This window comes from Vitis vinifera, chromosome 12 (genome assembly GCF_030704535.1).
Source record: "Vitis vinifera cultivar Pinot Noir 40024 chromosome 12, ASM3070453v1".
In the NCBI taxonomy this organism is placed as follows: domain Eukaryota; kingdom Viridiplantae; phylum Streptophyta; class Magnoliopsida; order Vitales; family Vitaceae; genus Vitis; species Vitis vinifera.
Window position 1 is genome coordinate 21,712,059 of NC_081816.1, and position 13,367 is coordinate 21,725,425.

At 37.2% G+C, this 13,367-nt stretch overlaps 1 protein-coding gene across 3 annotated transcripts in view; it reads left to right on the top strand.

Moving 5' to 3' along the window:
- Window positions 1-13,367, top strand: part of LOC100245652 (ATP-dependent DNA helicase Q-like 4A) — a 35,869-nt gene that overhangs the window by 4,069 nt on the left and 18,433 nt on the right. The window lies entirely within an intron of this gene.

Sequence of the window (13,367 nt, forward strand, 5' to 3'; positions counted from 1 at the left end):
AGTGCTTGATATTCAAATAGGTTAAAGAAGAAATTTATGATTGATTGTTTACCCTTTTTAGTGGGTCCGATAAAGTTAAATTTTAATGAATGTTCTTTGGATAGCCTTGATTAGATAGGTATTGGAGGTCTCATTAGAAATTATTTTGGTACAATATTCAGAGCTTAATCTCAACATACAGAATTAGGGTTGACTATCAATGTGGAGATATTGACATTATCAAGGGTTTTGCTACAAGCCAAAGCTTTATGCCTATCCAATCTAACTATAGAGGGAGATTTTGCTATTGTATCTTGGGTGACTAGTAGAGAAAGAGGCTTCTGAAAGTTTGACAACTAGATGCATAAAATCATAGATGTTATTAGTGAGTTGGGTTGTTCCTTCTCTTAGGTTCCTTGTTCAGATAACCAAGTTGGAGATTAATTAGCCTACCAAGGAGCCAAGCATTTGGCCTCCTTTGTTGGAGATCTCCTTCCACCTTGAATTTCTAATGTTTCTCTACTATATTTATGTTGGTTTTCTCCTTTTGGGGTTGGGCTAGTTTTTGTGGATCTAGGTACTTGGTTACTTTCTAGCCAAACTTTGTACATCTTTGAAGGTTGCTTGTCCTTGTATTTATCAATTGATTGATGAATGAAGATGTTTGTTTCTATTTTGAAAAAAAGGAAAAAAAAGAAAAAAAGAAAGGAGTTGCTGAGCATGAAGAGTGAAGTGTTTGAGTTACACAAAGAAGATGATTTTAGAAGAAATTTGGTTTTATAACAGAAGGATGAATGTTTCAATTCAAATCTTGGGTTTTCTTTCTTACTTCGGTTTTTTTTTCTATTATTGGTGGGGAGAGATTTGTTGTAGAGAGGTGGGTTTCACAAGAAAATACAATGTATTTGCTGGCTCTTAATTTGATTTAGTTTAGTGACAATAAGAATACAATGTTTATTAAGGTAAATAAATTCTTGGGTAATAGAAAATTCATTTCATTGCTAACTCTAGTTGGGAGTAACTATGGTGGTTGGTTGAATCCAAGTTTCCTAGTCTCCTCTTGTTTTGCTACTTTGTTAGTTCTAAAAGAATACCAAAAAGACATTTTGTGAGCGATCAAAAGGGGTTTCTAATCAAGCTTTTTGAATAAAAGAGGGGAGGTCAAGACTACTTCTTTGTTGATTTGTTTGCAAGAAGAATTGTTGTAATTTTTTGAGGAATGTCATGGGTCCTTGGATATGGGCTTTGATATGCATGGAAGTATTTGTGGAGAACATGGGGATTAAAGGGGTAGTTGGAAGTACGCTTTATTTTAATGTTCTTTTGCAGGGGGAGCTAATATAGGCATAGATGCAGTGTGGAGATAATATTTTGATGTTAGATTAATGATGTAGCCTTCACTATTGAGATGACTAGATGGATAAGAATCCTCAACTTGAGGGAGATTAAAGTGACTATCAAGGGTGGCAACAGAGAGGGGATTATGAGGAGCTTTTAACTAGAGAAGTTTCTTGGATACAAATCTAGAGAAGTGTGGTTGAGGGAAGGTGATAGGAACACTGGCTTCTTCCATAGGATGGCTAACTCTCATAGAAGGGGGAATTATCTGGCCAAGATTAAAAGTAACGGAACCTACCTATCAGAAGAGCATGAGATTCAGGGGGTGTGGTTAGTGCTTTCTAGAATTTGTTTGACGAAACCTGGTGATTGGCATCCAAGTTTGAATGGGTTGGATTTTGAAAGAATTGGAGGTGAGGATGCTGCCAAGTTGGAGAAAGCTTTCTCTGTGGAAGAGGTAGTCTTCGCCTTTTAAAAACTGAGCGGGGACAAAGCACTTGGCTTGGATGGATACTCCTTAGCGTTTTGGCAATTTAGTTCAGAGTTCATGAAAGACTAGGTTATGGGTTTCTTAAGAGAATTCCATGAGTATGGAAGATTTGTAAGGAGCTTGAATGTTACATTCCCCGTTTTAGTCGTAAAAAAAGGAGAGGTTGAAGACTTTAGGGACTTCAGACCTATTAGTTTGGTGGGAGGCTTGTACAAGTTGTTGGCAAAGGTGTTAGCTACAAGGCTAAAGAAGGTGGTAGGTAAGGTGGTGTATTGATCCCAAAATGCTTTTGTTGAGAGAAGACAAATCCTTGATGTTGTGTTTATCGCAAATGAGGCTATAGATACTTTGTTGAAAAGCAATGAGAAGGGAGTGTTGTGCAAGCTTGATATAGAGAAGGCGTATGATCACTTAAATTGAAATTTTTTGCTCTTGGTGATGCAAAAAATGAGTTTCAGGGAGAAGTGGGCAGGCTGGATAAGGTGGTGCATTTCTACTGTGATGTTATCTGTTTTAGTTAATGGCACTCCGTCAGGTTTCTTTCATATCACTATGGGATTGAGGCAAGGGAATCTTCTATCGCCCTATCTATTTGTGATTGGGATGAAGGCTTTAAGTAGTCTTATCAATAAAGCAGTGACTGGGAGATTTTTGATAGGATGTTGGGTAAAGGGGAAGGGTGAAGATGAGGCTTAAATCACTCATTTGATGTTTACTGATGTTTGTATTTTGTGAGGCTTCTCAAGATCAGATGGCTTAGTTGAGTTGGTTGCTAATGTAGTTTAAAGCCATCTTAGGTTTGAGCATAGTTTTAAAAGGCTCAAGGCGCACCAAGGCGCAAAGTAGTCCTGGAGCCTGAGGCGCAAGGCGCATCTAAGGCGTGGGCTTTAGTGAAGTAAGGCGCACCCTAATTTACATATATATTTTTATATAATATAATCAAATTTAACAATCATTTATTTGTCCTCAACACATAAATCATCAAATATCATCCAAAACTTCAATTTAATAAACAAAAAACATAAAAATAAAGAACTCCAAGCATAAAAACAAATCCAAATCCATATTGCTAATTGCCTAATACATATCCAAATCCAAAGTTTCCAAACCTAAAGGTCCAAAACATGAAATTTGTCCACAATTCAAAAACATCATTAAAAAACACTTAAATCACAAATTTGTCCACAACAAGCAATCATCACTCCTCCTCTAAATCAACAAAATCATCATCATCATCATTTCCATCACCACATTTGTAGCCTTCCCCATCTTCTTCATCTGTTGAATCAACCATGTCTTCATCTTCATCTTCATCTATTAGTGAATAAGAAGGCAAAGTTCTAGAACTTGAAGCTATCCCCCTTATTGGTGGTATTATGCTTGAGCTTGCTCTAGCTCTAGCTCTAGTATCAAACCTGGCCTCCTTAGCTCCAGCAGCTCTAGCAACATCACCCCATGTCAAATTGTCATCATCAAATACAAAATCATCTTGTGCACCTCCATGAGAATCCTCATCTTCCATTCTCCCTATCAACCATTCATTGCTATCATCTATATCTTTCAAGGAAATTGGGTCAATGGTGTTACGTTCATTGTATCTTCTCTTCAAGGCTCAATTATACTTGATGTACACCAATTCATTCAAGCGTTGATGATCTAACCTATTTCTCCTCTTGCTATGAATCTGCAAAAATTCATAAGCTCATAAATATATTTTAAAATTTTAACTTTTAAGTTACATTCAAGACTCTATTAGACTATTACTTGTAATTATTTTGGATTTGGTCACTCACATTTTCAAAGATGCTCCAATTTCGTTCACAACCTGATGCACTGCATGTTAAGTTGAGGACTTTCATTGCAAACTTTTGCAAATTTGGAGCTGAAGCTCCATATGCAGCCCACCATTCAGCTGTAGTATAGATATTAACAATTTAGTGAAACAATTCACCTATTTTAGCAAAAATACAATCTAATCATTTAAATAAACAAAACTAAATAACTAACCTGGTGCTCTAGTCTTTCTTGTCCTAACAGCTAACTCATTCCCGAATAGTCCTTGGGCATTTGTGAACAAACTCACTTCGGCCACAACTTTTTCTTGCTTAGCAGGGTCTCTTGTTAGCCTTAAGATGCATTTATACAAATCACTCATAATCTCGGCATCATGCTCTATTTCTGGCTTATCATAGAAGAATTCCGGGTTCAAAAAGTACCCTGCTGCATGCAAAGGCCGATGAAGCTGAATCTCCCACCTCTTATCAATGATGTTGAAGATTTCTTTGTACTTCTTTTCATTTCCATTAAAACTTCTCACAATTGCATCCTTAGCTTTATTCATGGCCTCATAGATGTATCCCATAGGAGTTTTTTTTTCACCATCAACCAAACGAAGCACACAAACTAGGGGACCCGAAACCTTTAAGCAAAACACAATAGTGTTCCAAAATGAAGGCATTAGAACTATGTTGGCTATAGTTTTCCCCTTCTGCTCTTTTGCCCATTTACTATCTGACCAATCTGAGCTTGTAAACATCTTCCTCAAATTGTTTTTTTGTTCATGCAATCGCGATAATGTGATGAAAGCAGTTGCAAATCGAGTCTTAGCAGGCCTAAGCAATTCCCTTTGTCCAGTAAACCGCCTCATCATGTTGAGTAGCCCTGAGCGATTATAAATATACCCATTTAGTGATATAGCCCTCTCCAATGTCCTCTTGATGTTTGGTAGCTTTCCAATATCTTCCAACATCAAGTCAAGGCAATGTGCAGCACATGGTGTCCAATACAAATGTGGACGCTTTAATTCTAACAACCTCCCTATATGAAATTGTAGATAATAAATTTACATAAGTTCTCAAGATAAATAATTCAAATTTTAAAAGTAAATAAAAATTCAAGAAATAGTATTTATTACTTGCCATCACATAACTTGAGTGATTATCTATTATAACTTGAATAACGTTCTCTTCACCAACTTGCTCTACCCATTTGTCAAGTAACTCAAACATCTTTTCTCCCGTCTTAATCATTGAAGAAGCATCAATGGATTGCATGAACATGGTTCCCTTTGAACAATTAACCAAAAAGTTCACCAAAGTTCTCTCTTTCCTATCGGTCCATCCATCCGACATAATTGAACATCCATTTTTCCCCCATTCCACCATATGATCTTTCATCAAATCTTTTGTGAGAGCCAATTCTTTCTTAAGGTTAGTAACTCTTACCTCATGAAAAGTTGGTCCCTTCATACCCACACCATATTGGCCAATAGCCTCAATCATTGGTTGGAAACTCGGATATGTGACTGCATTAAATGGAATAGCAGCCTCATACATCCATCTTGTGATAAGCGTGCAAACTCTTTCTCTTGCTTCCTTTTTGTAGGCATCATTGATGGTAGTTTGATTCATCTTTCCACTCCTTTGATTTTGAACAACCATCTCTGCATTAGGAGTGAAAAAATGATCCATAGGACCTTTTTGTCTTGGTTTTTTTGAAGAAAACGTCCTACCACCACTTCCTCCTTGGTTACTACCTCCACTAGAAATGTTGGTGACATTCGTTCTACTATTAATCTCCTCATCAATATCTTCATCTTCCAAACCAAACAAATCTTCATTAACATATTCGCTCCCCATATTCATTTGCTCTTTTTGATTTTTCTTGGAACTCATATACTCTTCCATTTCTTCTCTAACATGTTCCGGACATTTTCTACACTTTTTAGCATTTCTATATCCACCAACAAGATGTTGTTTGTGTCTATAGATGCCTCCTTTGGTTACTTTATCACAAAAAATGCATATGATGGTGTTCAAATCTTTTTCATTAACCAAACGACCATATTTCCACCTCGGATCTCTTCTTCCACTTGCACTAGAGTCCACTTGAGTTTCACTCTCATTATCCATCTTGCAAACAAATTATCTATACTCCACAATAAAATAATTATAATTAAATTAAGAAAAAAAATTGAGAAAAAAAATGCATATCACATTATCAAATATCACATTAACAACAAATATGCATGAGTGCTTTTTATTTATTTATTTTTATTTTGTAAAATTTTCATGTCAAAAACTCAAAATATAATATTTATATTTAAAAAAAAAAATTACCAATGAGAGTTATGAGGTAAGAATGGAAAAAAATGCAGAAAAGTGAAGAAAAAAGAAAAATACCGAGGTCCGGAAGGTACGTGACTATTTCCCCTTTATTTTTCTCCTATTTTCCCCCTATTTTTCTTCTTCTTTTTCTTCTTCTTCTTCACTTCTTCAGCACGGAAGAGGCTAGGGCAAAAAATGGCAGTGGTCTCGGGTTGAGAAAGACCAGAAAAGGGGGCTGGATGGAAGGAGTTTTTTTTTTTAAAAGAACAGGGTCCAAAACGACGTCATTTTGGTCCCTGTTCACTTAAGTGCACAGTGTCCAAAACGGCGTCGTTTTGGGCCCAGAAAAAAAAAAAAAAAAGCTAGGGCTGTTGCCCCGTCTCTGCAACCCGACTGGAGGAGGAAGAAGAAGAAGAAGGAGGAGGAGCGCGTACTTGGTTGGGCTGTCAGAGGCGACTCGGGCGACCGCCTCGCGCCTTGCTGGAGGCGAGCGCCTTGCGCGCCTAAGTGGCGCCTTTGTGAAGGGGTGTCGCCTCTCTTCAGGCGAGGCGCCGGAGGGTGGCATCGCGCCGCCCCGAGCCTAGGCGCGCCTTAGGCGCGCCTTTCAGAACTATGGGTTTGAGAAATAATTTGGACAAAATTGTGATTTTACCGGTGGGGAGGGTAGAGAATTTGAAGGTTTTGGCCTTGAGCTCAATTGCAAGGTGGGGCACTTCCCTCCTCCTACTTGGGGCTTCCCTTGGGTGCACCACATAAATTTGTGGCGGTTTGGGATGTGGTGGAGAGGTTTTATAAGAGGTTAGCCATGTGGAAAAAAACAATTTATATTTAAAGGAGAGAGAATCACTCTCATTTTAGAGCACTTTGTCTAGTATGCCCATTTACTTCATGTCATTATTGCACATGCTTGGAGTGGTTAGATTGAGATTAGAGCAGATCCAAAGGAACTTTCTTTGGAAGGGGGGCTCCTTTGGAACGGAAGCTTGATCTTGTAAAGTGGGCGGTTGTATGCTCAGATAAAAGTAAGGGTGACTTGGGTGTTAGATGCCTTTCCACTCTTAATAAGGTCGTCTTGTATAAATGGAGTTGACACTTTGTGGAAGAAAGAGGGGCTCTTTGGAAGCAAGTTATTAGTAGAAACTTTGGGGTAGAAGAAGCGGGATGGTGTATTTGAGAAGTGAGGGAGGGGTATGGAGTGGGGTTATGAAAGGATATCAAGAAGGAAGGATCTTTATTGAGTAACAATATTGTGTTTTCCATGGGGGAATTGTAGAAGAGTGAGATTTTGGTAGGATAAATGGTGCGGTGACGATGCTTCGTGTGTTTCTTTCCCCTCTTTGCATGCCTTGGCAGCTTAAAAAAAGGCGTGGGTGGTGGAGGTTTGGGACTCTTCGTTTGGTGGGGGGGGGGGGGGGGGGGGGTGGCATCGGAACCCTTGTTTCTCTAGGCCTTTTAATGATTAGGAGGTGGACTTGGTGGAACAACTCCTTTTGACTATATAAGGGAAGAGGGTAAGTGCAGATTTGGAGGATAGAGTGCTATGGAAAAAGACTAAAGATGGGAAATTTTATGTTAAGTCCCTTTATGGTGCATTGGAGCTTGGAAACATAGTCATGATTCCAAGAAGAACCATTTGGAGTGATTCATGCTCAATTGGTGTCTCAGCTGATTCATGTCCAGCTGGTGCTCCTTGTTTGAGGGAGTAATCAACAAAATTTATAACCTATTACACCATATACTAGGGTAGCAAAGAAAAAACTATTATGTATAGCGGCTCTAGGATCGTTCACTGGGAAGGGTTTCCAAATTACAAATGATACCAATTCAAAGTGAATTGGTACTTTTTCATTTCAAGGTTAGCTCACGAAATAAAACAAAAACTTTGATTGGTAAAAATTTAGATTTAAAATGACTACAAAGCAAGTGATGGAAATTACTTAGGAAGAAAAACATTCCTTGGAGGGTCAGGTTCACTGGGGAGGTTCCTCATGCAAAAGACATAGCTCAGGTCAGTTGGTTCATTTCCTCGTGTGAGAGAATCAACATATAGTCAATTCTCTAACCGGTGTGGTACAGATACATCCTTTAATTAGATTTCAGCTTTAATTCTCTCACTGATGCAACTTGCAATGGTTCAAACCTCTCACTAAGCTTTAACCATTCAAGGTGATCTTTAACCTTGGACTTCCCTTCTCAAGCTCGCAAGAGATAACTAATGGATGTCTCCTTGGAGTCCAAAAGCTTACCAAGTGTTGGCAATTCCAGAAAATCCTACCTACAAGTCACCTCCCAAAGGCTCGCAAGGGGTAAACTAGTGCATCTTCATGGTTGGAGATCACTTGCCTTACCAAGTGTTGGCCCAGGTGACTCTAAGGTGTTTTAAGTTTACCAAAAACATAGAAATCACTAAAGGATTTCACTTCCTCTTCATTCATGGCTGAAACCACAGAGCTTTGCATTCTTGCACTTGGAACCTTCCTCGGCAACCTTAGCTCCAAGGAACTAAAGGTTTAGTTACTCATTCTCTGGGGAAAATTCCTCAGAGAGTGCATAACTTAGTAAGAAATAAAAAATACAAAGTGAGAAGGTAAGGCAAAACAAAGGACCTGCACTTTACTTGCTTTTCCGAAACTTTACAAAAGGTCTCCTCCCCGAGAACAGGCTCTCGAGAGGTTTATATATGAACATAATACAAAACTAATTATTACATGGATATTTACTATTTTTACTAACTTAAAAGCTAAGGAATCTTGTAATTGGTGGCTTACAAGGAGAATTTTGGGATTTAGACAACAAAAATATGATGGAAAATATCTCCCAATGTCGGTAGCAAATATCGGGACGCACTAAGGACCATTTCGCAAGAGAAAATGATGTCTGCGAGATTTCGCAGACATACAAAAAGGGCTGCGAAATCACTTCGCAGCAAAAGGTTATTCTCGCAGGGCTGCGAAGTTGGCTTTCATCTTGAGGTTCTCAACTTCCAACTTGTCGCATATATCGGGCAACTTCAGGAGGAAATCCACCACACTGTACAAAAAGGCTGCGAAATCACTTCGCAACAAAAGGGTGATTTCGCAACACTTTTGCAAAATGCTTTCTTCAGCTTAGAGTGATTGACTTGTAGTGGCTGTAACTTCTTCGTTTCAACTCCAAATTGCGCACCGTTTGAAGCATTGGATTGTTGACTTCCTGAGGTTTGAAATGACATATAGCATGCATCAATTGGACTTTAGAAAGTGCTCCAAAAGTGGCTGACACGACTGTCATCAAGAATATGCTTCATGGCAAATTCTCTTTACTTCTTCTCCTTGCATTCCGGATTTTCTTATGGCAAAGGACTTCAAAGCTTCGGTTCTTCATGTTTCTGAGCTTCCAATTGCTTTGCCCAAGATTCCATATAACTCTCCTCAATCTCGGATTGTTTTGGTGATCAAAAGGCTACCAAAACACCAAAACTTAACATAATTTGATTAGAATTGATTGCAAGGGTCCTTAACATGTTAATTGGGTTAAAAGGCAATAACTACTACTCAAAAGTGTTTAAAAGAGTTTATTACAAGCTATCAAAGAACACTTTTTGAGTAGTAATCATGGAACTCTTGTGTTCCTTCCAAAGTGGGTTTTTTTTTCTTGGGAAGCTTCGTGGAGTAAAGTTTTTACTTTGGATCGACTAAAGAGGACGGGGTGGTCCCTAGCTAATAGATGTTTCCTTTGTCTTGCTCAAGAAGAGTCTATTGATCACATTCTAATCCATTGCTCTAAGACTAGGGTTTTGCAGGATTTATTATTTGCTCTATTTAGTGTGACATGGGTTCTTTCATGGTTGGTTAGAGAGATTCTCCTTGGTTGGTATGACTCATTTGTGGGCAAGAAGCATAAGAAGATTTGGATGGTGGCTTCCTTTTGTCTCTTTTGGACGGTGTGGAAGGAAAGAAACAGGATTGCCTTTGACGATGAGGAGCTTTTGATTCATATGATGAAGAACTCTTTTGTTTGTAGCTTTTAGTCTTGGACTAAGTTGTTTATAAATGCAAGACCTTTACCTTTAATTAACTTTTTTGATTGGTTAGGTTCTACATGAGGGTAGGTGAGATTTTTTGTATCCCCTTTTCTTTTTTATTGTTGCCTTTAGGCGCCTGTTATATACTTCCTATATGCTTTGGGTTGGCCTTTGCGCTCCCTTTTTTCTTTATATATGTATCTTTCTATGCTTTTATTTGTCAAAAAAAGAAGAAGGGGCTTTCAACTGTTTCTCATGTCTCTAGCAACCTAGGTTTACATCTCTAACTTATGATACTTTGTTTTTTGATAGGTTTCTAACTTGGGATACTTATTAGACCATCTTTGAGCCCCTTGGCTTAAAACATCCTTGGATATTCTTTATAATGTATTGGTAGAGGATCCTCTAAAGTTTTCCTAGACTCACTCCAAACAAGTCTCCAAAGGCTCTCTAAAACAAATTGCCAAAAGGTCTTCTCTATTTTGAAAGGAGGCTCATTTATAGATCAGATTATAATAAGTAGATTTTAGAAGATTCTCTAATTTTTATGATAGGCAAACAAAAAATATTATTGATGGTTCTTAACAAAAGGGTAGACTGAGGCACAAGGCATAGGCCAAGGGTGCCTGGATAGCAAAGAACAAGGAGATTCTCTTAATATTAAGAGGATAATTAGTCAAAAATTAAACACTTGACGTATGGAAGGTGGCTGATTAGTAAGATTGGGCACAATTAAACACTCGACTTGTGGAAGGAGATTCTCTTAAGATTGATTTGCTCCTTATTCCATTTAGAAGACTAAGGCAATAATTGGCCCACTTTTGAAGCATACTACTTCCTTTAGTCCTTGCTTTAGCTGGCAATTCAAGGTTCTCATATCATTCCCTCTTCTATTGAGGATAATAGTTTTCCAACACCTTAATTAAGAAAAATTGACATTGAGTCCTAAAAAATCTTGGGATCCCTTGGATCTTGCCATGAATTGGAGTAGGCATTAGTTGTTATAGTGCATGAGGATTTAAAATTTTTATGAGACAAATTTTGTATAGAATGCTTTACAAGCCTCACTTCATTTCATGCATGATGCTCAAAGTCTCCATTCAATAGTTTCTATCATGTCATTTTCACTTGGCCCATTTCACTTGGTCATTGCCACATATTGTTTGGTCAAACCATTTGTTAGACCATGTTTCACCTTATCCTTTGGCTATTAACATTCCTTTTAGAATTCAAGTTGTGTTTGCTTGCTGATTCTTCTGTGACTATGTCTCATTATTAAAGGTTGGAAGTGTCTCCCTTGTTGTTGGGGCTTGTTTTTCTCTTGAGAGATGATATCCAAATATCAATTTAGTCCTACATGGGTCTTTTGATGATGTGGAGTTCAAGTGAGAGTACTCTCATTCCATTTAGGAATAGTTCAAAAAATTAGGGCCCTATTTGATAACTGTTTTTGATTGTTTTGTAGAACAAATGTTTGTTTGAACTTGAAATGTTTTTAACCTATTTTCTATGTTTTTAAAATTACTTTTATTTGTAGTGCTTTATTTTTAATCAATTTTCATATTTGTATGATTATTTTTTAAAACAACCCTAAAAAAAATATTGAAAACAACTAAAAAATATTCTTTGAAAACGCTTGTTTTCTGGTTGTCAAATGTGTGTTTTTTTTTTTTGGGTGGGGGGGCGGGGGTAAAAATTGACATTGATCGGAAAACTTTGAAGCATTTTGATTTGCACAAAAGCAAGGATTAATTGATGGGAATATGAGCAAATTATAGGTATCAAAGCCTATAAAAAAAAGAAAAGTATTGATATTGAATTTTTTTAGAAAGAAATGATGATAATCATTATTGAAACACTACCATTTGAAATGAAACTTTGAGGATGCTAATAGATACAATAATAACACACTGTTTATTAAGTTATGGATACAAACATGACAAGTGTGTAATATACAGAATGAAAATTAAATTTGCTGACAAGTACATGGAAGTCTTATGTGAGAATAATTATATTAAATTACTCAATTGGTATAGAATGTTAAGGTTTTTCTTTTTTTTTTTTTTAATTACAGATTTTATCACTGAAAATAATTTGAAATACAACACTGGTTACTAACCCAATACAGAAGCAAATCATTTTGATTCAACACTAGCAAATTTTCATTATATAAATACTTTGTGGAATCAAAATACAACATTCTATTATTTATTATTAAGCTTTTAATATTTTGCTAGTTTCAGCATTCCCCTTCCAAACTTTTATTTTTTGTGTAATTTATTAAATCGGGAAACTTGATGATTTATCTTGGCTGTTACTTTGCACCTTTTTTTACCTCTTTGTTGTTTCCAAATAAGAGATTCTGGACTTTGGTTCCTCTTCCTCCAAGTCTGTTCAGTCTGAGGTTCTCTCAACTAAACCTGTAATTGTCTCAACCCAGTTATGACATCAACCACATCCTACTGTATTGCTTGTTGCTTGTATAGTTGCCTTCTGAAGGCTCCACCCCTCAAAGTAGTCACATATGTTATTTGCATAACAAAACAATAGAGGTTCTGGATTATCTCTTGATCCAGAGATCTGTTGATTATCTCTGGATTCATCTTAGTTCTTTTTCCATGCTTATTTTAAGAGTGAATGGTCACCTTATCTTTTTTCAGATTAATAGTATTGAAAGTTTAACTTTCTTCAGATTAATGGTATTGAAAGTTTAGAATTCCTTCAAGGTTAGACACTTCACTGTTGAGTGGCTGGTAAAACGCTTAATGTCTATAGCTGGTTACAGAAAAAGTATGCTCTTCAAAGCATTTAATCTAGAGAGTTCTGTTCTCTGTTTATATATTCTTGAGACAATGGATAATCTAGTTCAAAATTATCCTATGGCTTGGAATTTTGCAAAACAGGCTAGGTTGTCTTGGATTCCTCCTAGAGCGGATATAGATAATGCTCATTGCTTTTAGAGGTTTTACAGGATTCCCATTGATAAGATGGTATGGTAAGTATCCATGCCTTTTTTTCTTTAGGTGATTTTGTTGGATTGACCGAGGTATCTAGAGGGAATCATCAGTAGGAATTAGAATGAGGTTATAAGTATGGGAGTCTTCTCCTTCGGAGCATCTTGATTACTTCAATGGATGTTCATTGGGAAACAATGGCCTGTTGGTAATTTGAGCGGTGTTACTAGATCACTATAATGGAACGATAAGGGATTTTTCTAGGCCTGAGGGTTTTTGATTGGAAATTTAGGCTGAGATTTTACCTTGCTGGAAGGCTTGATAGAGGCATTATGTATGGGAATTTGTAACTTACGGGTGGAAAGGAGGCAACCACTGTTATCCTGTGAGTTTCTCATGGGAAGTGGGGAGCATGAAGATTTGGAATATTTTAAATTCCTTGGGAGGGATGAGCTGCTCTTTTCCTTGGATAACTGGGTCCACTGACTGGGTTGTGG